A 25,903-nucleotide genomic window follows, 5' to 3' on the forward strand; every position below is an offset into this window, starting at 1 on the left:
ACAACTTAGTAAGGCGACTGTTCTGCCCAAGACCTGAAGGAACAGCAGAGAATTGTGAACACAGCCGGCTCCATTATGAAAACCAGCCTCCCCCTCAAGAAATGCTGTCTCCACATCCCGCTAACTCGGGAAATCAGGCAAATGGTTACATTAATAAGGAGCCGGTTATTTAAAACTGACATAAGTTGAAATTTCACAAGCAGAAGGTAGTGAATCTCTGGAACTCTCTAACCTAGAGCAGTGTGGAGACAAACTCATTAGAAGCGTTTAAAGTGGAGGTAGATCTTTTTCTGAAAGAGAATTTGGAGGCATATATTTAGGGCAGAGATGAGGAGAAAATGTTTGTCCCAAAGAGTAGTTTATCTGTAGAACTCTCTGCCCAGGGATGAAGTAGACGCTACTTCATTCAATACATTGAAGATACCATCAATAGATTTTTGGATTGTTGGGGAATTATGGGTTATGGGGAAATGGTAGGTAAGTAGACTTAAGTCCATGGCCAGATCAGCCATGATATTATTGAATGGCCGAGCAGGTTTGAGCAGCCAGATGGCCTACTCCTGCCCCGTATTTCTTATGCTCTTATTGAGGGATATGGGGATCTGGCAAAAAAGATCCTGATGCCTGGGGAGATCAGCCATGGTCATATTTGAGGAGCCAGGTAGCCTATTTCTGCTCCTGTGCTCTTGTGTGCTTTGTGTAATCTATGGACACCTGCAGAGGGTGATGGAAGACACTTGGCAGACTGTAGGTAGTTTCCCCATCTCCTATGTTGAATATGTCTTTGCTTATACTGATGGTCCTTCATACAAGTGCAGAACAATGATGTGCTGGTATTTAGAATTGGAATTGATTTATTATTGTCACATGTACTGAGACACAGTGAAAGACATGTCTGTTGGTGCAGAACACATTATTATTCCGTGCATTAAGTTTGAACCAAAGTTAAGCAATAACAATACAGAATAAGTGTAACAACTTCAGAGAAAGTGCAGTGCAAGTAAACAATCAGGAACAAGACCATAATAAGGTAGATTGTAAGACCAAGAGTCCATTTTATCATACTCATAATCATCATCATGTTCCATGTCGTATGTGTGGCTGATCATGGCCTCAGCTGTGACCGTGATTGCTCTTGCCAAATTTTTCTGCAGAAGTGGTTTGCCATTGCCTTCTTCTGGGCAGTGTCTTTACAAAACAGGTGACCTCAGCCACTATCAATACTCTTCAGAAATTGTCTGCCTGGTGTCAGTGGTCGCATAACCAGGACTTGTGATGTGCACCAGCTGCTCATACGACCATCCACCACCTGTTCCCGTGGCTTCATGAGATCCCCAATCTGGGAGGCTAAGCAGGTGCTACACCTTGCCCAATGGTTACTTGCAGGCTAATGGAGGGAAGGAGTGCCTTTCGCCTCCTTTGGTAGAGATGTATCTCCATTATGCCACCCAACTTATTGTACTAGGAACCATTTAATAGTCTGATAACATTGGGATAGAATCTGATCTTGAGTCTGCTTTCAGATATTTGCATCTCCTGCCTGATGAGGGGGAAGAGATAAGAGAATGTCAGGGTGGATGGGAACTTTTCTTATGATGACTGCTTTACTAAGGCAGCAAGAAGTACAGGGTCCATGGACGGGAGTGTGGTTTCTGTGATGAGCAGTGCAGTGTGCACAATTCCCTGCAATTTGCCTGCTGGTTGATTCAACTAACTAACACTAGGAAATTCCACACCTCTAGATAATCTGCTGATAAGACGGTTTTATAATTTCACAGTGAATGGCAACTTCCCCCGAATAACCAGAGCTCACTGTCAGTTCTTTCCTTTGAAGCTCATTGTTGCCTTTCTCTGCTTGTTGACTTTGTGCAGTTGCAAACTTACTTGAACATGGCACTGAAGCACTTTGTGTCCCTTTGATAAAAATATTGTTTCCCTCATCTGCAACATTTAGTGTCGGTAGAAGAGGAAGAACAGATAGAGCCTTGTCAAAAGTGGAAGGCTGACTTGCAAAATTCTGACCATTAATTGCTGTTTCTTATCATCAATGGTCTCTTAGAGTCATACTGCGTAGAAACACTTCTCCATATCAGACTCAGAATCAGGTTGAATCTTACTGGCATGTCACAATATATCTAAATATATATCATCCTGTAGCCTCTTGCTTTTAATATACTCACCCTGGGACTTATTTTCACCCTGGTGAATCTCTACCGATTATCTCCAGAGCAATAACATACTGTGAAGATCATGGGTAGAATGCAGAGAAGATTAACAGAGATGAGGGAATTCAGCTGAGGGCAGGATTTGAGAAATTGGAATAACTTTCCTTGGATTATCAGACATTTGGTGGATGGGAACAATGGGTTTTTGCAGGTTGGATGAAGGGAAAATGAAGAGGGTTTTATGGAACATGTTGCCAGAGGAAGTGCTAAAGGCAGGTCAAGCCCATTGTAAATATTTTCCCTAGTTTGTAGGTGAGTGGTAGATCTGTGGAAAATTAATGGGATAATGGGGAAAATGGGTGCTTCATGGCTGATGTGGTTAGTGTGATCTCCATCAGCATGGGTGCACCACGAGGCTATGTGTTTAGCCCCCTGCTCTACTCGCTTTATACTTACGACTGTGAGGCCAAGCGCAGCTCCAATGTCCTATTTAAGTTTGGTGACAACATCACTGTCGCTGGCCACACCAAAGTTTGTGACGGATCAACATATAGGAGGGAGATTGAAAATCTGGCTGAGTGTTGCCATGCCAGCAACCTCTCACTCAATGTCGGCAAGATCAAGGAGCTGATTATTGACTTCAGGAGGAGGAAACCTGAGGTCCATGAGGCAGCCCTCATCAGGGGGATCAGCAGTGGAGTGGGTCAGTAGCTTTAAATTCCTCAGTGTTATCAAATCAGAGAAGCTAACCTAGGTCCAGCAGTAAGAAGAAATCACAGCAGTGCAAGAAAATGAATCTCGGGGTTATATATGGGGACCTATGTGTACTTTGATAATAAATGCAGTTTGAACTTTGAACTTTGATGGGCCAAAGGGCCTGTTTCCATACTGTGTGGTAAATTAAACTGATAACAAGAGAAAATCTGCAGATGCTGGAAATCCAAAGCAACACACACAAAATGCAAGAGGAGCTCATCAGGCCGGGCAGCATCTATGGAAAAATGTAGACAGTTTACTTTTCGGGTCGAGACTCTTCATCGGGTAAATTTATTTGTTACTGTCATATGTGCCAAGGTACATTGAAAATCATTTATTGCATTTCATTCATGCAGATTAGATAATTGCAACAGGGCATTGTGGTAGTACAAAGTAAAATAATAAGCATACGACATAGGAGTAGAATTAAGCCAATTCTCTCATTGAGTCTGCTCCGCCATTCCATCACGGCTGATTTATTATACCCCTCTACCTTCTCCTGCCATCTCCCCATCACCTTACTAATTAGGAAGCTATCAGCCTCCACTTTAAATATATCCAATGACTTGGCCTCCACAGCCATCATGCCAATGAATTCCATCAATTCACCACCCACTGGCTAAAGAAATTCCCCCTCATCACCGTTCATCTATATTCTGAGGCTGTGTGCTCTGGTCCTAGACTCCCTCAGTATAGGAAATATCCCCTCTATGTCTACTTTATCTATGCTTTTCAATGTTTGATGGGTTTCAATGAGATTCTGCCCTCACTCTTCTAAACTCCAGTGAATAGCTCAACAGAGAGCAGAATGTTTCACTCTATGACTTTAAATTTCCCCTAAAGTTCCTGCTGGATTTTTGTGGGCTGTTTTATATTTTGGCCTCCAGTTGAGCTCTTCCACATGTACAATGACCTTTCATAATTTAGATCTCTCTATTCAGTTACCCCTTCAGCCTCCTTTTGAGAAATGAAACTGTTGAATGAAAACGTCATAATACAAAGGCTTCTGAAGTACGCTGGCTGTGCAGCTCTTGCGGGTAGTATTGGCGGGCTGCTTTTTTCTTTGTAACCAGGTAAATTCATATCACTCTGCTCTTTAATTAACAGTAGTCTTGATCAGTGAGCTCCTGAATTCAGCAGGCCTGGAAGATTTAGAATTCCTTACAGTCTGTGTTAAATTAGCCTTTGGCAACAACAGTGATGATGTTGCAATAGACTGCAAAATTCCTCCCCCAGAGACCAAAAAAATCAGCTTTCTGCTAATCACTTTCCATCCAGCTGCATAAAATACAATGATGAAAATTATATTAAAATTCCTCACCTTTGCGTTTATGTTCTTCATTGCTATATCTGCAAAGTTCTTGCAAACTTGAACCATCATGCCATTTCTGGCTTCCCGTCAATATGTCATTGAAGGCCCCAGCTAGCCCTCAAGCTATTAAATTTTGAATCCAGTGCTCTCCAGATCTCCCTCTCTCTCTCTTTCTTTCTTTTAGACACCCTTCAAAACCTACCTAAAGTGTTGAAGATTGCAAAAGTATGCGGTGAGATATAGATCAGTTGTGGATCTGGTTCGAGAAATGGCAAATAGGTCAGGCCAATACTGAGGTGTTGCACAGTTAAAGGCAAGACCCTTGACAGCATTGATGTACAAGTGGATCTTGGGGTCTTGGACTATAACTCCTTGAAGTTGGCTTCACAAACTGATGGGCTTGTAAAGAGTGCAGGTAACATACTTGCCTTTATTTATCAAGGCACTGAGTTCAAGGGGGAGTAAGTTATGTTTCAAATTTATAAAACTCTAGTTAAGCTCAGTTCTGGTCACCACACTATAGATTGAGGGCGGCAAGGGCTGTTCCTAAACTATAGTTCTATGTTCAATGTACCAAGTACCAAGCTGTTGTTATGGTACGGTTTTTTATCCAAATGGTTAAGTAATTTGGCAAGAAATCCGGATTTCAAGTATTTCACCAGGATAGAAGTTAGAATTAAATTAATTTCAGCTGGCATTCAGTCAGTATCTGCTGCCTATCTATCATTGTTTTTGAGATGATGGTTGTAATCCAGCTTGTTGAATGACTGTAGTCATTATGGTGAAGGTGCTGTTGGGAGGAGTATTCCAAGGCGTTGACCAAGCAATGATATCTTCTCAAGTCAGGATGGTGACAGTTTTGGTTTCGTTCCATTTATTATTCTTGTCATATGTAATGAAATTTGGGTGACAGGTTGGAGATACATCTTTACCAAAGGAGGTGTAAGGTGCTCCTTCCCTCTGCTAACCTGCAGGTCACCCTTGAGCAAGGTGTAACACCTGTTTAGACCCCCCGATCAGGGTTAGGTGGTGGATTGTCGTATGAGCAGCTAGTGTACGTCACAAGTCCTAGTTATGTGACCACTGACGTCAGGCAGACAATCTCTAAAGAGTATTGATAATGGCTGGGGTCACCCATCTTGTTAAGAAGGCATTGGCAAATCATTTCTGCAGAAAAGTTTGCCAAGAACAATCATGATCAAAGACAGTGATTGTCCACATCATATGACGTGGTACATAGTGATGATGATGGTGTAATAAGGTAACAGTGAAAGTCTTTCATTTCCATGCCATCCATGTAGTTCATGCCATACATAAGTATCTTGAGGTAGTAAGAAAGAAAGCAAAATAGTAAGCACAAGAGAACCTGCAGAGGCTAGAAATGTAAGCAACACCTAAAATGCTGGAGGAACCCCACAGGTCAGGTAGCATCTTTGGAGAGGAATAAATAGTCGACGTTTTGGGCAGAGATCCTTCATCAGGGCCTGCACCAGATGATAGAGTAGCAGTTGCAGACAAGTGTCAGGATAGAGAGGTGAATAAAGTGCAAGTGTCACAGTGAAGGTCAAGAATTCATCTTTCATATGTGAGAGATCTGTTCAAGTGTCTTAAAACAGGGGACAGAAGCAGTCCTTGAATATGTTGGTACATGTTTTCAAATTTTTATATCTTCTGCTTTATGGGACGGGTTAGAAGAGAGAATGGTTGAGTTAGGAGTCTTTGATTATGCTGGCTACTTCTGTAAGACAGTGGATGGTGACTTAAAGTGGATTGTGCTGGGAGTGGCATTATATACACTGCTGCCTTTTGTAGAGTGTTGTATAGGGTTCAGAAAAAAAACCTAGAGTTGCTCTGACCTGAATGTGGTTTACACCAGTAATTAAAGAGCAATTCAGAGAGAAGTCCATAGCACTGGTGATGCTAAAGCCATTTCCTAATCCCAATCAGCTTCAGTCCCGATGAAGAGTCTCGGCCTGAAACTTCGACTGTTTATTCCTCTCCATAGGTACTGCCTGATCAGCTAAGTTCCACCAGCATCTAGCGTATATTACTCTGGATACCTAGCATTGGTGTTTAAGATTTGGATACATTTCACACCTTCTGCCCCAAGCACTGGATCCTCAGCACACTAAGGTAAATGAGCAGAGGCTCGGGCATTTCAAAAACATAAGACCCATCGAGTTTGATTCACTATTCCAACATGGCTGATTTACCATCCCTCTCAACCCCATTCCCCTGCCTTCTCATAACCCTTGACCCCCGGACTAATCATGAACCTATCAACCTCTGCTTTAAGTATACCCAATGACTTGGCCTCTGAAGCCATCCATGGTAATAAATTCCACAGACTCACCACCCTCCAGCTAGAGAAATCCTTTCTTATCTCTGTTTTGAAGGGATGTCAGAACACCCACTCTGAGGCTGTGTCCTCTGGTCCTAGACTTCCTGACTATAGGAAACATCCTCTCCGCGTCCACTCTATCTAGGCCTTTCAATACGTGGTAGGTTTCTGTAAGTGGAGCAGATCCCAGCTCAGTGACAGTGCAGAATTTCACAAATTCTTAACACCAAACAGAGAGTTAGTGTGCAGTTATCACAAGTGATTCGGAAGTCCAACGGTTCATCAATGAAGGAGGTGGGGTTACTGAGTCATGGGCAAAGTATGCTGGTGTCAGAAGCATTGGTGAAATTTGCGGGCTGCCCCCAGTGCACTCCTCGGACTGTGTTGGTCATTGATGCGAAAATAACACATTTCACTGTGTTTTCAATATACATGTGAAAAATAAAGCTAATCTCTCTCTTTATAAAAAAAAGGTGAAATCCTGCCACAGTTATGCAGGGTGTGATGCACCATCAATAACTCACGCCGAGACTTAGGTAGTGAGATATCGGCTTTTATTGACTGAAGAACAACACTACATCCTGGGGAAAATGAGGGAGAGCAGCAGGCCACAGTCGCCTTTATACAGGGGTCTGTGGGAGGAGCCACAGGGGTAGTCAGCAGGGTCTTGGGAGGAGCCACAGGAGCAGTCAGACAGGTATATCTAGTTCACCACAGGGTGCTGGTGAATCTAACTCTGCTTCTGATTCTCTCAGAACAAACTTAAAGCACCTTTCATTCATATGAGGTGCATTAGACTGAAATGAGATCACTCGGCCTTGACATCCTTTTCATATGCGTTGATATCTATTTCTCTATCTCTGGTTGCAAACAGAATTTTGCTAACGTATCTTGTGAAATTTGTGGCAGCGTGGCGTTAGAAGACATAAAAATTACTGTAAGCTACAAAACAAATAGTTCAGAAGACCAATAACAATGTAGTGTCATAAGTTCATGTATTGTTCAAAAATATCTGACGACAGAAGGGAATAATCTGTTCTTAAAACATTCAGTTTGAGTCTTCAAGCTCCTGTACCTCCTCCCCAGTGGTGGTAATGAGAAGAGGGAATGTCCTGGATGGTGAAGGTTTTTAATGCAGGTTGTCTCCTTCTGGAGGCACTGCCTCTTGAAGATAAGACCACGAGAAATAGAAATTAAGCTATCCAGCCCATTGAGTGTGCTCTGCCATTTCATCTTGGCTGATTTATTATCCCTCTCAGCCCTATTTCCTTGCCTTCTCCCCATAATCATGATGCCCTGGCTACTCAACAACCAATCAGCCACTGCTTTAAATATACCCAATGACTTGGCCTCCACAGACATCTGTTGCAATGAGTTCCACAGATTCACCAAATCTTTTTTTTTTAAAAAGATTTTAAAGAAAATCTTTAAAATTTTTAAAGATTTTAAAAATCTTTTAAAATCTTTAAAAGATTAAAGATTTTAATCTTTAATTAAGATTAAAGATCTTAATTAAATCTTTAATTAATTTTAAAGAAATTAAAATTAAAGAAATTTTAAAGAAATTCTTTTTAAAGAAATTTAAAGAAATTCCTCCTCATCTCTGTTCTAAAGGGACATCCTTGTATTCCAAGCCTGTGCCTGCTGGTCCTAGAATCTACTACTCGAGGAAACATCTTGTTCATGTCCAGTCTATCTAGACCATTCAGTATTCAGTAGGTTTCAATATGATCCTTCCCCATTCTTCTAAACTCCAGTAAGTACAGCCCCAGAGCCATCAAATGATCTTTATATGTTAACCCTTTCATTTCCAGGATCATTCTCATAAAACTCCTCTGGATCCTCTCCAATGCCAGCACATCGTTTTATGATGTGAACCCCAAAATTGTTCACAATACTCCAAATCTGGTCAGTCCAATACCTTATAAAGCCTTAGCAATATTCTCAGAATCAGAATCAGGTTTAATATCAGTGACAAATGTCATGAAATTTGTTAACAAATGAGAAAATTCGGGAGCATCACTACCCAGTATGGAGATTTCAGTGCGCAAAGTTGCAGAGGCTTGCAGATTCAGTCATTTCCGTCACAAGCATAACCATCCCCTACAATCAAGGACAGCCAGTACAAACAAAAAAGAGAAAACTTGTTAACAAACATGAAATTTGTTGCTTTGCTGCAGCAATATATTGCAATACATAAGAATAAAGCAAGTATATTTATATTTAAAAAGTTAAATAAGTAGTGCAAAAATGGAGAAAAAAGAGGTAATGAGGTACTTGGTTCATTGGTTCAATATCCATTCAGGAATCTGATGACAGAATGGAAGAAGCTATTCCTGAATCACTGAGTGTGTGCCTTTAAGCTCCTGTACTTCCTCCCTGATGGTAGTAATGAGCAGAGGGCATGTCCTGCATGGTAGGAGTCTTTAATGATGGATGCTGTCTTTTTGAGGTATCACTCCTTGAATATGTCTTGGATGTTGTGGAGGCTAGTGCCCATGATGGAGCTGACTCAGTTTACAACTTTCTGCAGCTTATTTTAGTCCTGTGCAGTGACCCATTCCTCCAAACTCCAATGAGTACCGGTTGTCCTTAATTGTAGGGGAGAGTGGAACTCCTGATGGAGATGACAGAACCTACAGCCCTCTGAAGCTCTACGCATTGGAGTATCTGTTCTGGCTTGTGATGCTTCCAGTCACACTGCCTTCCACCACACACGTATGGAAATTTGCAAGAGTCTTTGGTTTTAGTTGCAGAGGGTGGGGGGAGGGAAGATCAAGGTGGACAACTGAGATGAGTTGAATGACAACAATATCCCCTGGATCACTGCTGCTCCGTACAGTTGACAGGGACACGTGTTTCAGCATCTTTAAATAAAAATTAAAATAAATAAAATGAAATGGACTTGTTTAAATGTTAAAACGATCTCAGAACTTAGCTGAGGTTTGGTCAGCAGATTCTTTGTGACCCTATCTAAGAAAAGTGTAGCAATGGAGAAAATGTATTGAATAGTCCGTAATAATACTTTTATATAGTAAAGTGAGGGAATATTCAAATTCATTTATTTTTCACATGTCCTTTGAAGCATATCGTGAAATACATAATTTGTGTTAACAACCAACTCAGCCGAAGGTTGTGCTGGGGGCAGACGGCAAGTGTTGCCACACACTCCTTTGCTAACATAGCATGCTCACAATGCTCGGCAAAGAATAAACATCCATTTTATTTTCTTGAGGAGCAAGATGGCATAGGGGAATTATACATTTGCCTTTCACAGATTAGGCCCTGACAGAAGTCTGACAGTGGCACCCACTCTCACAGTGCCTGACAGAGACCAATAGTGCCTATAATAAGCATTCACCCACCTTGGAAGCTTTCATGTTTTATTGTTTTACGACATTGAATCACAGCAGATTTAATTTTGCCCTTTTGACACTGATCAACAGAAAAAGACTCATGTCAAAGCGAAAAACAGATCTCTGCAAAGTGATCTAAATTAATTACAAATATAAAACACAAAATAATTGACTGCATAAGTATTCACCCCCTTTAATGTGACACACTAAATCCTCACTGGTGCAGCCAATTGGTTTTAGAAGTCACATAATTAGTTAAATAGAGATCTATATTTGGAGATCTGTGTCCAGTCAAGGTGTTTCAATTGATTGTCATAAAAATACACCTGCATTTGGAAGGTCCAACTGCTGGTGAGTCAGTGCGAAAACTACACCATGAAGACAAGAGAACACACTAAGTAACTCCGCAAGAAGGTTATTGAAAAGCATAAGTCAGGAGATGGATATAAGAAAATTTCCAAGTTATTGAATATTCCTTGGAGTACAGTTAAGTTAATCATCAAGAAATGTAAAGAATATTGCTCAGCTGTAAATCTGCCTAGAGCAGGCCGTCCTCAAAAACTGAGGGACCGTGCAAGAAGGAAACTAGTGAGGGAGACCACCAAGAGACCTATGACAACACTGGAGAAGTTGCAAGCTTCAGTAGCTAAAATGGGAGAGACTGCAGATACAACAACGGTTCAATGGTTAGATAAAACCAAAACTGAGCTTCTTGGCCATCATTCTAAACACTATGTTTGGCATAAACCAAACACCGCATATCATCAAAAACACACCATTCCTACGTGAAGCATGGTAGTGGCTGCATCATACAGTGGGGATGCTGTGGCCCTGGAAGGCTCATGAAGGTAGAGGGTAAAATGAATGTAGCAAATTATAGGGAAATCCTGGAGGAAAACCTGATGCAGCCTACAAGAGCACTATGTCTTGGGAGAAGATTTGTTTTCCAGCAAGACAATGACCTCAGGCATAAAGCCAATCTATAAAGGAATGGCTTAAAAACAACAAAGTTAATGTCCTGGAGTGGCCAAGTCAGAGTCCAGACCTCAGTCCAATTGAGAATCTGTAGCTGGACTTGAAAAGGGTTGTTCATAGAACCATAGAACATTACAGCACAGAAACAGGCCCTTCGGCACTTCTTAGCTGTGCCGAACCATTTTTCTTCCTGGTCCCGCTGATCTGCACCTGGACCATATCCCTGCATACACCTCTCATCCATGTACCTGTCCAAGTTTTTCTTAAATGTTAAAAGTGAGCCGGAATTTACCACTTCATCTGGCAGCTCATTCCACACTCCCACCACTCTCTGTGTGAAGAAACCCTCTCCCATGTTCCTTTTAAACTTTTCCCCCTTCACCCTTAAAACCATGTCCTCTGGTTTTTTCTCCCCTAGCCTCAGTGGAAAAAGCCTGCTTGCACTCACTTTATCTGTACCCATCATAACTTTATATACCTCTATCAAATCTCCCCTCATTCTTCTGCGCTCCAGGGAATAAAGTCCTAAGCTATTCAACCCTTCTCTGTAACTCAGTTTCTCTAGTCCCGGCAACATCCTTGTAAACCTTCTCTGCACTCTTTCAACCTTATTAATATCCTTCCTGTAATTAGGTAATTCACTCATGATCCCCATGTAATCTGACAGAGTTTGAGCAGTTTTGTAAAGAAGAATGAGGAAAAACTATAGTGTCCGGATATGCAAAGCTGATAGAGACCTATCCACACAGACTTAAGGCTGTAATTGTTGCCAAAGGTACATCTACTAAATACAGACTTACAGAAATTGAGTAATTATGCAATCAATTATTTTGTGTTAAATTATTATATAAATTTAGACCAATTTGAAGAAATTTGTTTTCACTTCGACATGAAAGAATATTTTCTGTTGATCGGTGTCAAAAAAGCCAAATTAAATCCACTGTGATTCAATGTTGTAAAACAATAGAACATGAATACTTCTAAGGGGAGTGAATGCTTTTTATAGGCACTGTCGGCCTTTCTCCACCACCCCCACTACTCTCCCATTCTCCACTCGCGTGGCCTCTCCAAAGCAAGACTGGCAGCCGTGCACTAATTAGTGTCAAATCAAGGCATGGGTTTCCACCAGTGGGTCCCGGCTTAATGGGAAATACTGAAACAAATTTTAATTAGGATCCAAGGAGTTAACAGACAGAGGAGACATTCATCAACCCTTTGCTGCCAGATTCAGCTCTGGATTCCTGGGGTGACGGGTCAGTGTCCTGCCACTGTGCATGCTATCTGGAAGGCAAGAGTACAAACTAAAGGTGAAGTGACGCTGGCCTGACTCCTCGCTGGGCTAATGACGTCACTTTCAGTCACTGTCTCCTGCTCCAAGTTCCTTCGACCGACTTGCTTCCACATGTTTGTTTTCAGCAAACATGCGACAGCAGAGCCAAGTGGCTGCACATCATTAAACCCAAGACACTGCTCCGCACTGTGCTCAGTTAAAGCATGATCTGAATCCGTCAATGTCAAACAGAGAGCAGTACAGCCCATGGTGTTGTGCCAACCAATATCAAGCTACTCTACAAACAACTTAAAGCTTTCTTTTCACATAGCTCTTCATTTTTCTCTCATCCATGCGTCTTTCAACTTTGGAACATGGTAGGAACCTGGAGCTCCCAAAGGAAAACACATGCACTCATGGGGAAGGCATACAAACTTATTACAGACAGCGCCGGAATTGAACTCCGATCTCCCAAGCCCCGAGCTTTAATTGCGCCACCGCGGCACCCATCTTGTATGCCTCTATCAAGTCACGTCTCACCTTTCTTCACTACGGAGAGAAAAGTGCTAGCACACTCAAACTTCACACGATTTAAGGTTATGTCCTGTTCTTCTGGGTAGAGGCGAGACTCATTCCAATTGAACTTTGTTGACCACATTCACTAATTTAAACCAGGTTACCAGGTTAACCCCAGTAACCTGTATACTTTTACCTTGTTTCCCCCTACACCAGGTAGTGTTTTGGTGAACCATCCCTGCAACACCATATTACACCCATGTGACCAATTAACCTGTTAACCCCTACTTCTTAGGAATGTGGGAGGAAACTGGAGCACCAGGAGGAAACCTACTCAGTCACAGAGAGAGGGTACAAACTCCTTGCAGAAAGTGGCAGAATTGAACATGGATCGCTGGTACTGTCGTGGCATTGCACTGCCGATTACGCTGTCATACCATGCTCACACTTCACCCTGTATGTCTGTACATCTAGTACACCTTGATTTAAATCTCATGCCTGTAGTGAAGATGTACATTAATGTTCACTTGCATTATCATGGCCTTTCAAACCAATTTTTTTTTAATGACTTCCCTGCCAGGAGGTTTCTTCTTGTGTGCTAGATCATAAGACCATAAGAGATAGCAGCAGAATTAGGCCATTCAGCCCATTGAGTTGCCTCACCATTTCACGATGGCTGAGCTGTTCCCCTCTCAACCACATTCTCCTGCCTTCTCCCCAAAACATTTCATGCTGACTTATCAAGAACCTATAAACCTCCACTAAATACTATGACCCGACCTCCACGGTTGCCTGTGGTAACAAATTCCACAGATTCACCACCATCTGGCCAAAGAAATTCTTCCTTATCTCTATTCTAAATGGATGCCCCTCTATTCTGAGCTTGTGCCCTGTCCCAGACTTCCCCATTATAGGAAACAACTTCTCCACATCCACTCTATCTAGGCCTTTCAATATTCAATAGGTTTCAATGAGAACCTTCCTGTCAGCTTGAACCAGTCTGGCCATTTTCCTCTGACCTCTCTCATTAACAAAGCATTTTCACCCAGAGAACTGCCACTCCCTGCATTTTTTTTTGTGCTATTCACATCAGTCCCTGTAAACTTTAGGGACTGTTGTGTGTGAAAATCCCAGGAGATCAGCAGTTTCTGAAATACTCCAGGCACCCCACCTGGCACCAGCAATCATTCCACAGTCAAAGTCACTTTGATCACATTTCTTCCCTATTCTGATGCCTGGTCTGAACAACAAATGAATCTCTTGGCTGTCTGTGTGCTTTTATGGATTGAGTTGCTGCCTCGTGATTGGCTGATTAAATATTTGCATTAGCGAGCCAGTGTATGGGTGTACCTATTCAAGTTGTCACTGAGTGTATGAACAATCCAATGATGTGAGAGACGGGTGTTGACCTTCAGGATTTGATGGCTTTTCTCTGTAGTTAACACGAGTCTGAAGCCAGGTGAGGGCTGAAGAAGAAAACAGAATTTGTCTCATCCACTAAACAATTCGGTAATAGCTTCTTTCCCTCTGTCATCAGGTTTCTAAATGGACATTGAACCCATGAACACTGCCTCACTACTATTTTCTCTCTTCTTGCACTCTGTATTTAATTTCACTTTTTAAATATATATATATTTTGCTGAATTAATAGTTTTTAACCATTTTTTTATTTCAATATACTGCTGCCACATAAGAACAAATGTCACGATATAGATCAGTGATGCTAAACCTGATTCTGATTCCGATTCTTCGAGGAGCTTGCTTTTGGTATCAAGTCTTTTCACACACTCTTTCACAGTACATGCCTTTCCCTTAAGCTCATCCAATTTGAAATCAAATTCAACGCACACCTAGGCAGTAGTTATGTTTTATAAAGTGGCACAACCTCAGACAACAGAGGAATGTTAATACGACCATTGATTGCAACAGTGTGGATTAAACATAACCTAAATCAGTAAACCTGTCATTAGTAATAATTGGACTGTCTTTTAATAATAAACATATTTTCTGAGGTTGATGTAGATGATGAAAATATTTATCATAACATTCGCTTGTAAACCATCTACTCTTCTGTTTAATATGTGACTATACTTGGCCAAGGCTAGGGGCAGTCAAGAAGGCCAGTTCTTTGGCAGCCAACCACAGCACCATTATCCAACCCTTAGTCACCAGAATCAAATGGTAGCTTATAATCAGGCATTCTATTTAGTTTTCTTCTGTCAGGCAGTCAAGTCTCTAGCGGGTTGTTCTCCTGTTGAAATTGGTGATTGTTGCAGTTCTGGTCATCTACCTACAGGAAAGTTATCAATAAGCTTGAAAGGGCGCAAAGAAAATCTACAAAGATGTTGCTGGGGCTTAAGGATCTGAGTTATAGGGAAAGGTTGAACAGGTTAGGACTTTGTTCCTTCTAGCGTAGGAGAATGAAGGGGGATTTGATAGAGGTAAAATATATAAAACAAAAATGCAAGCAGGCTTTTTCCATTGATGTTGGGTGAGACAAGAACTAGAGGCCATGGGTGAAAAGTGAAATGTTTAAAGGGAACATGAGGGGGAATTTCTTCACTCACAGTGTGGAACAGGTTGCTAGCAGAAGTGGTGGATGTGGGTTTGATTGCAGCGTTTAAGAGAAGTTTGTCTAAATACATAGATAGGAAGCATGTATATATAGTACTTATTATCCCTTTAATGCCCTATGATCCAGGTGTGGGTTGATAGGACTAGGCAGAGTAACAATTTGACATGTACTAGACCGGCCAAAGAGCCTGTTTCTGTGCTATGTGCTCTCTCGGCCAAGTCCAGACCGAAGTCATCAACACCTGAAGATTAGTAAAGGCCATTAGACAGAAGACATAAAGGCAGAATTAGGCTGTTCAGCCCAGTGGCAACAGTGCATTGCAACATTGAAGTGACGATAAGTAACAAAAATCAATATGTGGTGCAAAAGGCAAGTTCACGGACCATTCAGAAATCCGATGGCACAGGAGAAGAAACTATTCTTAAAGCATTCAGTGTGGGTCTCCAAGCTTCTGTACCTCCTCTCAAATGCTTGTAATGCAAAGAATACAGGTCCCAGATGGTGAGGGCCTTTAATGATAGATGCCATCACCTGAGGTACCAACTCTTGAAGATACGACCATAAGACATAGGAGCATAATTAGGCCATGCGGCCCATTGAGACAGCTCTGCCGTGGCTGATTTATTATCCCACTCAACCTCATTCTCCCTTTGATGCCCTTACGAATTAAGAACCTATCTACCTTCACTTTAAATACGCCCAACAATCTGGGTGTACAACCATCAATGGCAATGAATTCCATAGATTTACCACCCTCTGACTAAATAAATTCCTCCTCATCTGTGCTCTAAGGGAATGTCCTTGTATTCTCAGACTGTGCCCCTCCGGTCCTAGATTCTGCCACTTGGCTGCCCATGACAGGCTATGTCCTAATACCTAGACCCCACTGCCTGAATAGAAATGGATGGCAGTAACTGAGGAGGCTGCAGAGTGAGAACTTCATACATGTTTGGAGGAGCTAAAGGTGAAAATCTAAAGTATAAAAAGTGTGGTCAGTGGACAACTTGAAAGCTGACTTTTAAAAGCTGGAATTGGGTGGCACAATAGGCTTTAACCAGCAAGGTGAAATGTGAAGATGAATGTGAACCAGCAAGTGTGGAAAGAGCAGCCAGCAGAAAGGGTAGATGTGGGTTCAATTGTACCATATAACTATAAACCATAAGACATAGAATTAGAATTAGGCCTTCCAGCCTAGACGATTTGAAGGCCCTGTTTCTGTGCTGTAGTTCTCTATGACTCTTGGGTGTGACTTCCAAAACCCGAAGGGGTTAATTTCTACATTTATAGAAACAAAATAGCTGTCAGTTACTTGCCTGCTTTATTGGCCAAGGAGAAATTGATATTAACAGCTCCCTTGATCAGTGGCAGAAGCAATCAAACTGCAGTTTTAGTCCTAAAAGAAACTTCGGGTGCATGAGGAAGGTAATGTTTGCTTATTAATGTTGGCCAGCTCACTCTGCAGAATATGCAACAAGCCACTGTACGTAACACGCCCACCATCTTGGAGCTAGTCCAACATGGGGGAGGTTTTTTTTCCTGAGAACGTCTACACTCCCTGACCCCATTTCCCTGACAACCCGGGGCTGAGGCAGCACATGAGCCGGCAAGCACAATCTTGTGCCTTCCACGGGTGACTCACCAAGAATCTCAAACCAATGGATTTGGCTGAACAAGTTTGCCTTTCATTTAAAGGAGATGTTTAAAATTAAACCCCCAGGTGTTAAGGGCCGAAGAGAAAGGGCGTGCAGGTAATCATAGTACTAGATGGATTAGTCAGAAGCAGCTCCTTTAGGTCTGTTCTGTCATATCAAGTCTGGTTCAGCAATCTTGCATCATTGACGACACTCCAGTCTTGCTCAGGTGTGAGGAATTTAGCAAACAGCCTACATGCAAATCTTCCAGTGGCCTCCTCCCTTCTGCTATGACCACAGTCCAGGCTTCCTCAGAGTCCCTGATTCCTCACGAACTTCCACAAGACAGCCATGCCTCCATGAACCTGGATAGTCAGCTTTCACATTCCTTCCCCAGTCCTCGCCACTCTGCCGTCCCCTTGGATCAACAAATTGTAAATTAACTTAGCATGATTGATAAGTTGTCAGCTCTACCCAACAATAACAGCAAACCTCTGCGGGAGAACATTTAAAGTAGGAAAGCTGTTGCACTGGGGCAGTTCCACTGTCTCAACTTCGGAAGTCAGGGCCCAGTGGCATGAATAATCATCACAACTGAGGTCATCCTTGGTTGCAGTGATTGACCATGACTTCTTCTGTGCCTCGTCATATATCTCTCTACGGAGTATTGCAGAACCTTTTTTCCTGGTTTGGCAGTTCGATTGTTGATATAGTCATATTGATTGTTTTTTTTATTGTCTTTGGTTTATTATGTCACATGTACTGAGATGCAGTGGAAGGCTTATCTTGCATACTGTTCACACAGATCAGATCATTACTCAGCGTGTTGAACTAGAATAAGGTGAAATAATAGAGAATAAAGTGTAGACGCTGCAGAAGAATAAGCAATAAAGTGCAAATCATAGTGAGGTAGATTGTGAGGACAAAAGTCCATCTTACTATACAAGTGGTCTGATCAAGAGGCTGATAAGAGTGGGATAGAGGCTGTCTTTGAGCCTGAAGAATGTGCTTTTAGACTTTAGTACCTTCTGCCCAGTAGGAGGAATAAAGGACAATATGACCATAAGACATAGGAGCAGAATTAGGCCATTTGGCCCATTGAGTCAGCTGCACCATTCCATCATGACTGATTTATTATCCCTCTCCACCTAATTGTCCTGCCTTCTCCTCATGTCCTTACCACCTCATCTTTAAGTATACCCAATCACTTGGCCTCCACAGCCATGAGTGGCAATGAATTCCACAGATTCACCACTCTCTGGCTAATGAAATTCCTCCTCAAATCTGTTCTAAGAGGAACATCCTTGTATTTTGGGTCTGTGCCCTCTAGTCCTAGACCCTGCTACTATAGGAAATATCGTCTCCACATCCATTCTATCCAGCTTTCAATATTCAATAGGTTTCAATGAGATCCCTCCTCATTCTTATCAATCTAGTAAGTACAGGCACAGAGCCATCAAATGCTCCTCAAACTTTAACCCTTTCACCTCTGGGATCATTCTCTTGAACGTCTTCTAAACCTTTGCCAATACCAGCACATCTTTTTTATTAGATAAGAAGCCCAAAGCTCTCTTGATACCCTTACTGTGGTCATGTGGTCTGACCAAGGCCTAATAAAGCCTCAACATGAAGAGAAAATACTCAGGATGGGTCATCATCATTATGTGCCATGTCATATGACATGAGCATTCATGGCCTTCCACATGACTATGATTGTTCTTTCAAATTTTTCTACAGAAGTGGTTTGCCATTGTCTTCTTCTTGGCAAGACAGGTGACCCCATCTATTATCAATATATTCAGAGATTGTCTGATGTCATTGGTCGCAAAACCAAGACATGTGATATGCAGTAACTGCCCATACCACCACCTGCTCCCATGGCATCACGTGACCATGATCGGGGGCTGAGCAGGTCCTACACCTTGCCCGACGGTGACCTGTAGGTTAGCAGAGGGAAGGAGCACCTTACACCTCCTTTGGTAGAGACATATCTCCACACCGCCACCAGGGTAGGTGGGCTCTTTATGGAGGCTGCTTTACAGAGGTAATGTAGAGTATATTACTCTGAGCCTCTACAATGTTTAAAAGAAGATCGGACGGCTATATGAATGGGAAAATTTAGGGGGATATGATCCCATTTGGTCTTCGGTGTTGACTATGTCAAATAAAGTTCAAAGTTCAAAATAAATTTGTTATCAAAGTGCATGAAATTCAATAAAAAAATATTTAAATACATAAACAACAACTTGCAGGCTGCCCCCAGCATCTATTTGCTCGTGTTTGTTGTTAATGCAATTGATCTGTTTCACTGTATGTTTCGATGTACATGTGATAATTCATTTTGAGTGTTCAGCCTGATATTCATTGTTTTTAGAAGTCATAAACACAAGTGACTCTGCAGATGCTGGAAATCTAGAGTAACGTGTGCATGATGCTGGAGGACCTTAGCAGGTTAGACCGCATCCATGGAGAGAGATAAACAGTTGACATTTCAATGTTCAAAGTAAATTTATTATCAATGTACATGTATATCACCATATACAACCCTGAGATTCATTTTCTTGTGGACATTCTCAATAAATCTATAAAATAATACCCACAACAGAATCACTGATAGACCACACCAACTAGGGTGTTCAACTAGAGTGCAGAAGGCAACATACTTTGTAAACAAAAAGAGGAAATAACAATGATAATAAATATATAAGCAATATATATCGAGAACCTGAGATGAAGAGTCCTTGAAATTGAGTCCACAGGTTGTGGGAACATTTCAGTGATGGGACAAGTGAAGTTGAGTGAAGTTATCCCCTTTGGTTCAAGAGCCTGATGTTGAGGAGTAATAGCTGTTCTTGAACCAGGTGGTGTGATTCCTGAGGCTCTTGTATCTTCCTGATAGCAGCAGTGAGAAGAGAGCACATCCTGGGTGATGGGCATTCCCTTCAGGGAAAAGTTTCAAGTTGAGACTCTTCATTAGAACAGAATAGAAGGAATGTGGAGGCTGTTGAAATGGAGGAAGAAGCTTACCAGGGTGCTGCCTGGATTAGGAGGCATGAGCTATCAGGGGAGGTTGATAGAAAGCAATGAAATTGTGGAAGGGATAGATAGACAGCTGGTATCTTTTTTCACAGGATTGAACTGAACATTTCAACTAGTTATTTCTGTGCCTTATGACTCTATGACTAGAGTACGAGCCTTTAAGGTGAGAGGGGAATGTGTAAAGGAGAAATGCAGGACAGATTTTTCTTTATACAGGAAATGGTGGGTGTCTGGAATGTACTGCCCAGGTGGTGGTGGAGGAGGCAGACATGATAGGGGCATTTAAGAGGCTCTTAGGTACATGTTTATATGGGCCGGGCCATGTGCAGGCAGAAAGGAACAGCTTAATCACTTCTGATTAGCTTCATTCGTTCAGCACAACATTGTGGGGAGAAGGTCCTGTTCTATGTCTATGTTCTAGTTTGCAGGTATAATAGTTAATTAGGAATTGTGTACTCTGTGTACTGTGTCCTGTCTACCCTGTGTACTGTGTAACTGTGTCCATCATTGCAGAGCGGAAAGATCACGCCACTGCCAGAAATATCAGCGTTGAGACGAAAATAGAACATAGAACAGAACAGGCCCTTCAGCCCACAATATTATACCAGCACTTTAACTTGCTCCAAGATCATCCGAACATTTCTGTCCCACATCGTCCTTCATTTTTCTTTTATCCATGTGCCTCTCCAAGAGTCTCTAAAATGTCCCTAATGGCTCTGTCTCTACCACCACCTCGGCAGTATATTCTGTTGTGTATTTAATATTTCAATAGTATTTGAGTAATTATGCAGATAAATTGTTTTATTAAGTATTCTTGTTCATTTAAATAATTAATTAAGGAGTTATATGTAAAAGTACGTTAATTGCTTACAACATCAAGCTACTACGTGCTACATGTTCACCTCGCTTAAACTCAAAGTTATGCCCTTATTTTCGGACTTCACGTGTTTCCTTTGAATTAACTTAATGTTTACAAATCATAACATATTCCATGTACCCAGCACTCTCTGTGTAAAAACCTTACTCCTGACACCATCCCTCAATACTTTCCTCCAAACATCTTGAAGTTACACCCCTTGTATTAGCCACTTCCGCCCTGGGAAATGCTGTGTTGGCGCCAGAATGTGTGGTGACACTTATGGGGTGTCGACAGCACATGATTAGTTTGTGTTGGTTGGTAACGCCAACGATGCATTTCACTGTCTGTTTCAATATACATATGATTCTTAAAGCTAATGTGACTGTGAATCCGAATCTGAAAACGTCTCTAGCTGTTCTCTCTATCGATGTCTCTTTATCATCTTGTAAATCTCCATCAAGTTAGCTCTCATCCTCATTCCCTACAAAGAGAGAAGTTCTAGCTCGCTCAACATATCCGCAGAAGACATGTTCTCTAGTCTAGGTAGCGTCCTGGTAAATCCCCTCTGAGCCCTCTCTCAAACTTTCACATCTTCCTGTAAAGAGATGACCACAATGGAAAACAATATTCCAAGTATTATAGATAGTACGTCCTCCCTCACTTAGATACAAAAAAAACATGGTATCACTTCAAAGTGTAGGGGCAAATGGGATTTGTGTGTGTGTGTGTGTGTGTGTGTGTGTGTGTGTGTGTGTGTGTGTGTGTGTGTGTGTGTGTGTGTGTGTGTGTGTGTGTGTGTGTGTGTGTGTGTGTGTGTGTGTGTGTGTGTGTGTGTGTAATCTTGTACACATAAGTCCACCATCTCTTCAAAGTGATGTCTCAAAGGTATGTCAAGGTTGTGAAAGGATCTTTGGAAGCTCGAACCCTTGCAGTTACTGGGGCAGGGACTGGAGGAGAGGAGTGGACAGTTCGAAGTAAATTTATTATCAAAGTACTTAGAAGTCACCACATACTACCCCAAGCTTCATTTTCTTGAAGAAGGGACAATTAAAATGTTCATGTTCATTATTGAGTCAGGGCTGTGTTTGATGGATTTTTGTTCAGGGAATCTTGATGCACCAGCGACCTTACTGAATAGTGGGCAGGAACAAGGGGCCCCGGGCTCATTCCTGCTCCCCTTTCCTCTGTTTGCATTGCATTCACGTTCATGTGCAGGATGTAGAATTAGCAGCGTTAATTGAACCAGCTTCCTCTGGCTGCTTGAATTCAGCAGAAAATAGTGCCATTGAGCCTTGGTCATCAAAGAGTTAACCGTGTAACTTGGAAAAATACGAGCGGCCTGAAATTTAAATGCAGCCTCCCAGACTTCTCCAGTTGCTGTGTGCCTGTACTGATGCCAAGCGAGAGCTCGGCTAAAAACCCACTGCCCCCACCTCCCCTTGACCACCTCCCATTTACAACTCATCTCCAACAATCTGCTCCCACAACCTGACAACAGCTTGCTTGTATCTCACTTGTGGCAGTTCAGTTCAGAGGTTATTGTATGCTTTCCATATCAGATGGAAGCTACCAATAACAGCCTGCTGCAAGGGGGAGAGAGGGAGAAGGTTGATCATGGTCAGAGATAACTTCCTCTCTGCATTCTTTGCATTTAATTTTTCTTCCCTCTCTCAGTGGATTCTTGATTTGTGCTTAAGAACACGGCCCATCCCTTGGCGTGTGTGTGTGTGTGTGTGTGTGTGTGTGTGTGTGTGTGTGTGTGTGTGTGTGTGTGTGTGTGTGTGTGTGTGTGTGTGTGTGTGTGTGTGTGTGTGTGTGTGTGTGTGTGTGTGTGTATATGTGTGAGTGGGTGGGTGTGTACAACCGTGAGCGTATGTATGTGTCTGAGAGAGAGAAAGGGAAAGAGACGAGAGCGAGAGAGAGAGAGAGAGAGAGAGAGAGAGAGAGGAGAAACAGGGAGAGAGACAGACAGACGAGCCTGCTGCATTTAAAAATAGAGAGAGAGAGAAACGTCGAGAAGGTTCCCAAGTGCTTTCCTCTTCATGCTGGCAGACTAGGAGGTATAGCCCAGCACGCTTCCTGGTCGAGTTTTTGCAGTTCTGTTGAGGGAGGAGCATTGCAGGCAGTCAGCACCACACAAGCAGAGGGAGCAGCGCTCCTGCCACACCTCAGGAGGACTTGCTAGCCATCATGCTCCACTAACAAGGGAAAGAGGAGATAGACCACAATTTTTGGTTTCTTAAGAAAGAGGGACGGGAAAAAAATATCTGAAGATGAATCCCAGAATGCCTTGAGTGCTTGTTCCTCTATTCAAGTGAATCAGGGGAAACAGGAATATGAGGTAAGTTCTTGATTCGCTCTGTGTGTGCGTGTGTGTGTATGTGTGCTGTATGTGGTGTGTCTGTGTGCATGCGTGCGTATGTGTGAGTGTGTGTGTGGGGGGGGGGGTGGTGTGGAGGGTGGTGGTGTGAGAAGATCAGGAGAACATGGTTGACTTAGAGCCCAGGTCAGACACGGAGAGGAAGTTCAAGCAAGCCCAGGCTGGTTTGCCAGATCAGGCAAGGGGAAGGAGGGAGGGAACTGGGGTTCAGAAAGGGTGGGGGGGGGAACGTGTTTCTCTAGCACCGAGCGGGGTCTCAACGTGCCTCCCAAGCAAGGGAGCACGTTTTTACTCCAAACCGTAGTAATGTAGGGCAGCCAGGATAAGAGAGGTGGTTGAGAGATAACTAGCTCACGAGCAGCATCATGAAACTGAGCAGACTATTTCCTCTTTTAAGATGACAGTGACAGTGGGGGTTTGTCTCCACTTGACCCCCACCCCTTCCCCCCCCTGAGAGGGACGCATGTGGGGAGGGGATCACTTTTTGATGTCTACCTCAGAGGGTTCCTCGGCTTCAAGCGGGATCAGAACAGCGGTGTCTCCGATGGCTCGGCACTTCCACCTTGCCGCCCTTCCCCCCACCGCCCCAACCTCGTGTCAGACCAAGGGAGCCCGCCATGAGTTCCAGAGGGCAGGCAGGACAGCAGACGGGGTGCTGGGGAGCGAGAGCAGGTTTCGGAGAAGGGCTGACAGCGGCATGGGGGGGTTTGGGTAGTGGTGGCAAGGGATAGGGTGAGGGTGCCGGGACATGGGGTGGGGGGGAGGGTGGGGGCGCAGAGCTGTGTTCTGGGTCACTGCGGTGTGTGGTTCCATATCGAACGCCATCTCTGGGTGGGAGGGAGGGTCAGGAGGTGGGAGGTGCAGACATTTTCTTGCCTCAGAGTAGCTCCGTCCTGCCGGTGCTCTGCAGCACGCCACAACTCGGCAACGCTCCTCTCATACAAAAGACAAGCAAAACAGGTGGGCAAAAAAATAACAAACCCCCCACACTCCTCCCCCACCCCCTCCTACCAGCCTCCTCCCGGTCTTGACTGGCCTCGGCTGAGGTGAATGAATGGCAGTGTGGTGCCAGGTAGTCGAGTGTTGCTCCCTCATAGAGGTTGGGTTGAGGGGAGCGAGACGGGGTGCGTGAGGTATTTGATTTAATATGCGCGACCCGATGGCAGAATACATTGCATGTGGAGCCAGTTGTGTGCACCGAGAGGTTAACTCTCTGCCTTCCACCTCCAAGAGATGTGTGACATGTTTTGCTGTTCTTCCTTATATGGCCAGTGCTGTATTTCAATGCTGTGGCAATATTGCCAAGTTTACAGAGTGGAAGGCGTCCTCTCCGAGGAAGGTGTGGGGAGGGGGAGGGAGGGTGTTTACTCTCTCCTCTCTGTCCTCTCTCTCTTTCTCACTCATTCTCTCTTCCTCGCTCCCTCTTTCTTGCTGATTCTGTCAGTCTCTCTCTTCTTTTCTCTCTCTCTCTTTCGCTCGTTCTCTCTCTTTCCTGCTCAGTCTCTCGCTCATTCTCTCGCAGTCTTTCTCTCGAGCACATTCTCCACTATTTGCAGTGCGTCATTCTGTACCAGCTAGAACAGAAAGTGTTATATTTTTCTGTCACAGGCCTCTCTGGTGCCTCCTACTTTATTTGATGGTTCTTTCACGAGTACAGCCACTGTATAATTCAAGAGTCACGGCCATAACATGCGTTTAAAAGAGAGCTTGTTTTTCCATGTGTATGCTTGATTTCTTTTGCCTTCTCGTAAAGTGGGGAGGTTTGCCAAGGTGAGGACAGTGGGACTGGAAATTATGCCGTGTGCTAACACATATGGGGCGGCTGACATTGCTGCTCAGATTCTAGGCCTCCCCAGTCAATCCTCCTCAGGGCCTTGCCCCAGTTCACTGTTAATCTTCTGTACGCCGCGGACCGGGCAGCAAGGGACCAGCGGTGGGGCTGAGGAGGGTGGGGGTGAAGACAAGGACAAGGAGAGTGGGGTGTTCAGTGTGAGGCGTTGAGCCTGTGGTTTCTGGTCCCCACTGGCGACCATTTCAGGCGTGGAAACGAACTTGGAAAGGGGTTGGCGGGAAATGAAAAAAATGAAAGCCTCTAACAACATGGAGACAGGGTGGGGTGGGGAGTGAGGCAGGAGGAGGTGCTTAAAATAAGCCAGATGTTTGAACCTTTTCCATTGGCTTTGATTCAGCACTGCAAGGCAGAGAGATGTGGAGAAGTGTAACTGAAACATAGTGAAGAAGGAGCTGTAAGGTGGTAAGACTCTGGATGCCTGGCCTTCGGGCCTTGCCTCGCGAGGAACCACACCCTACCATTATGGATGCCCGCTCTGATTTATCAAGCCCCCCCCCCCCCCCACCCTGTTACTCGAATCGTATTCGCCACGCGAGAGTAGGCCCAACCCATGTGCTGGCACATCTTTCACCCTCTTTTGAAAGAAAAGAAATAACCAGGGCCTCGTTTGGGTTAGAGTCGGCACGCTCCTGCTTCCTGAGCAGTCAATTAACCGTGAGAGTTCCTTCATTCCTCCTCATACCAGAAATAATAACAAAATCCACCTCAAAACAAGGCTTTGCAAGGAAACATTTGGGAAATATTTGGGCCTGTTAATAAGGAGATGAAGCACGGCCTGGAAAAATGAAGTGTGTGTGTGTGTGTGTGTGTGTGTGTGTGTGTGTGTGTGTGTGTGTGTGTGTGTGTGTGTGTGTGTGTGTGTGTGTGTGTGTGTGT

General features: G+C 43.4%; 1 protein-coding gene across 6 annotated transcripts in view; it reads left to right on the forward strand.

Annotated features, from left to right (window-relative positions):
* The window catches only part of LOC140725757 (muscleblind-like protein 1), a 757,760-nt gene that overhangs the window by 474,355 nt on the left and 257,502 nt on the right, over positions 1–25,903 (forward strand). The window contains exon 1 of one of the 6 annotated variants that reach the window (XM_073041629.1): positions 22,770–23,136. The exons of 2 other annotated variants lie outside the window; for them this stretch is intronic. The gene's annotated coding sequence lies outside the window, so the exon portion shown is untranslated. Of the gene's footprint in view, positions 1–22,769; positions 23,137–24,041; positions 24,136–25,903 lie in introns of those variants that run through there. 3 more of the 6 variants (XM_073041630.1, XM_073041628.1, XM_073041627.1) reach the window with 3 other exon arrangements.

The sequence above is a fragment of the Hemitrygon akajei genome, chromosome 3 (genome assembly GCF_048418815.1).
Source record: "Hemitrygon akajei chromosome 3, sHemAka1.3, whole genome shotgun sequence".
Classification (NCBI taxonomy): Eukaryota; Metazoa; Chordata; class Chondrichthyes; order Myliobatiformes; family Dasyatidae; genus Hemitrygon; species Hemitrygon akajei.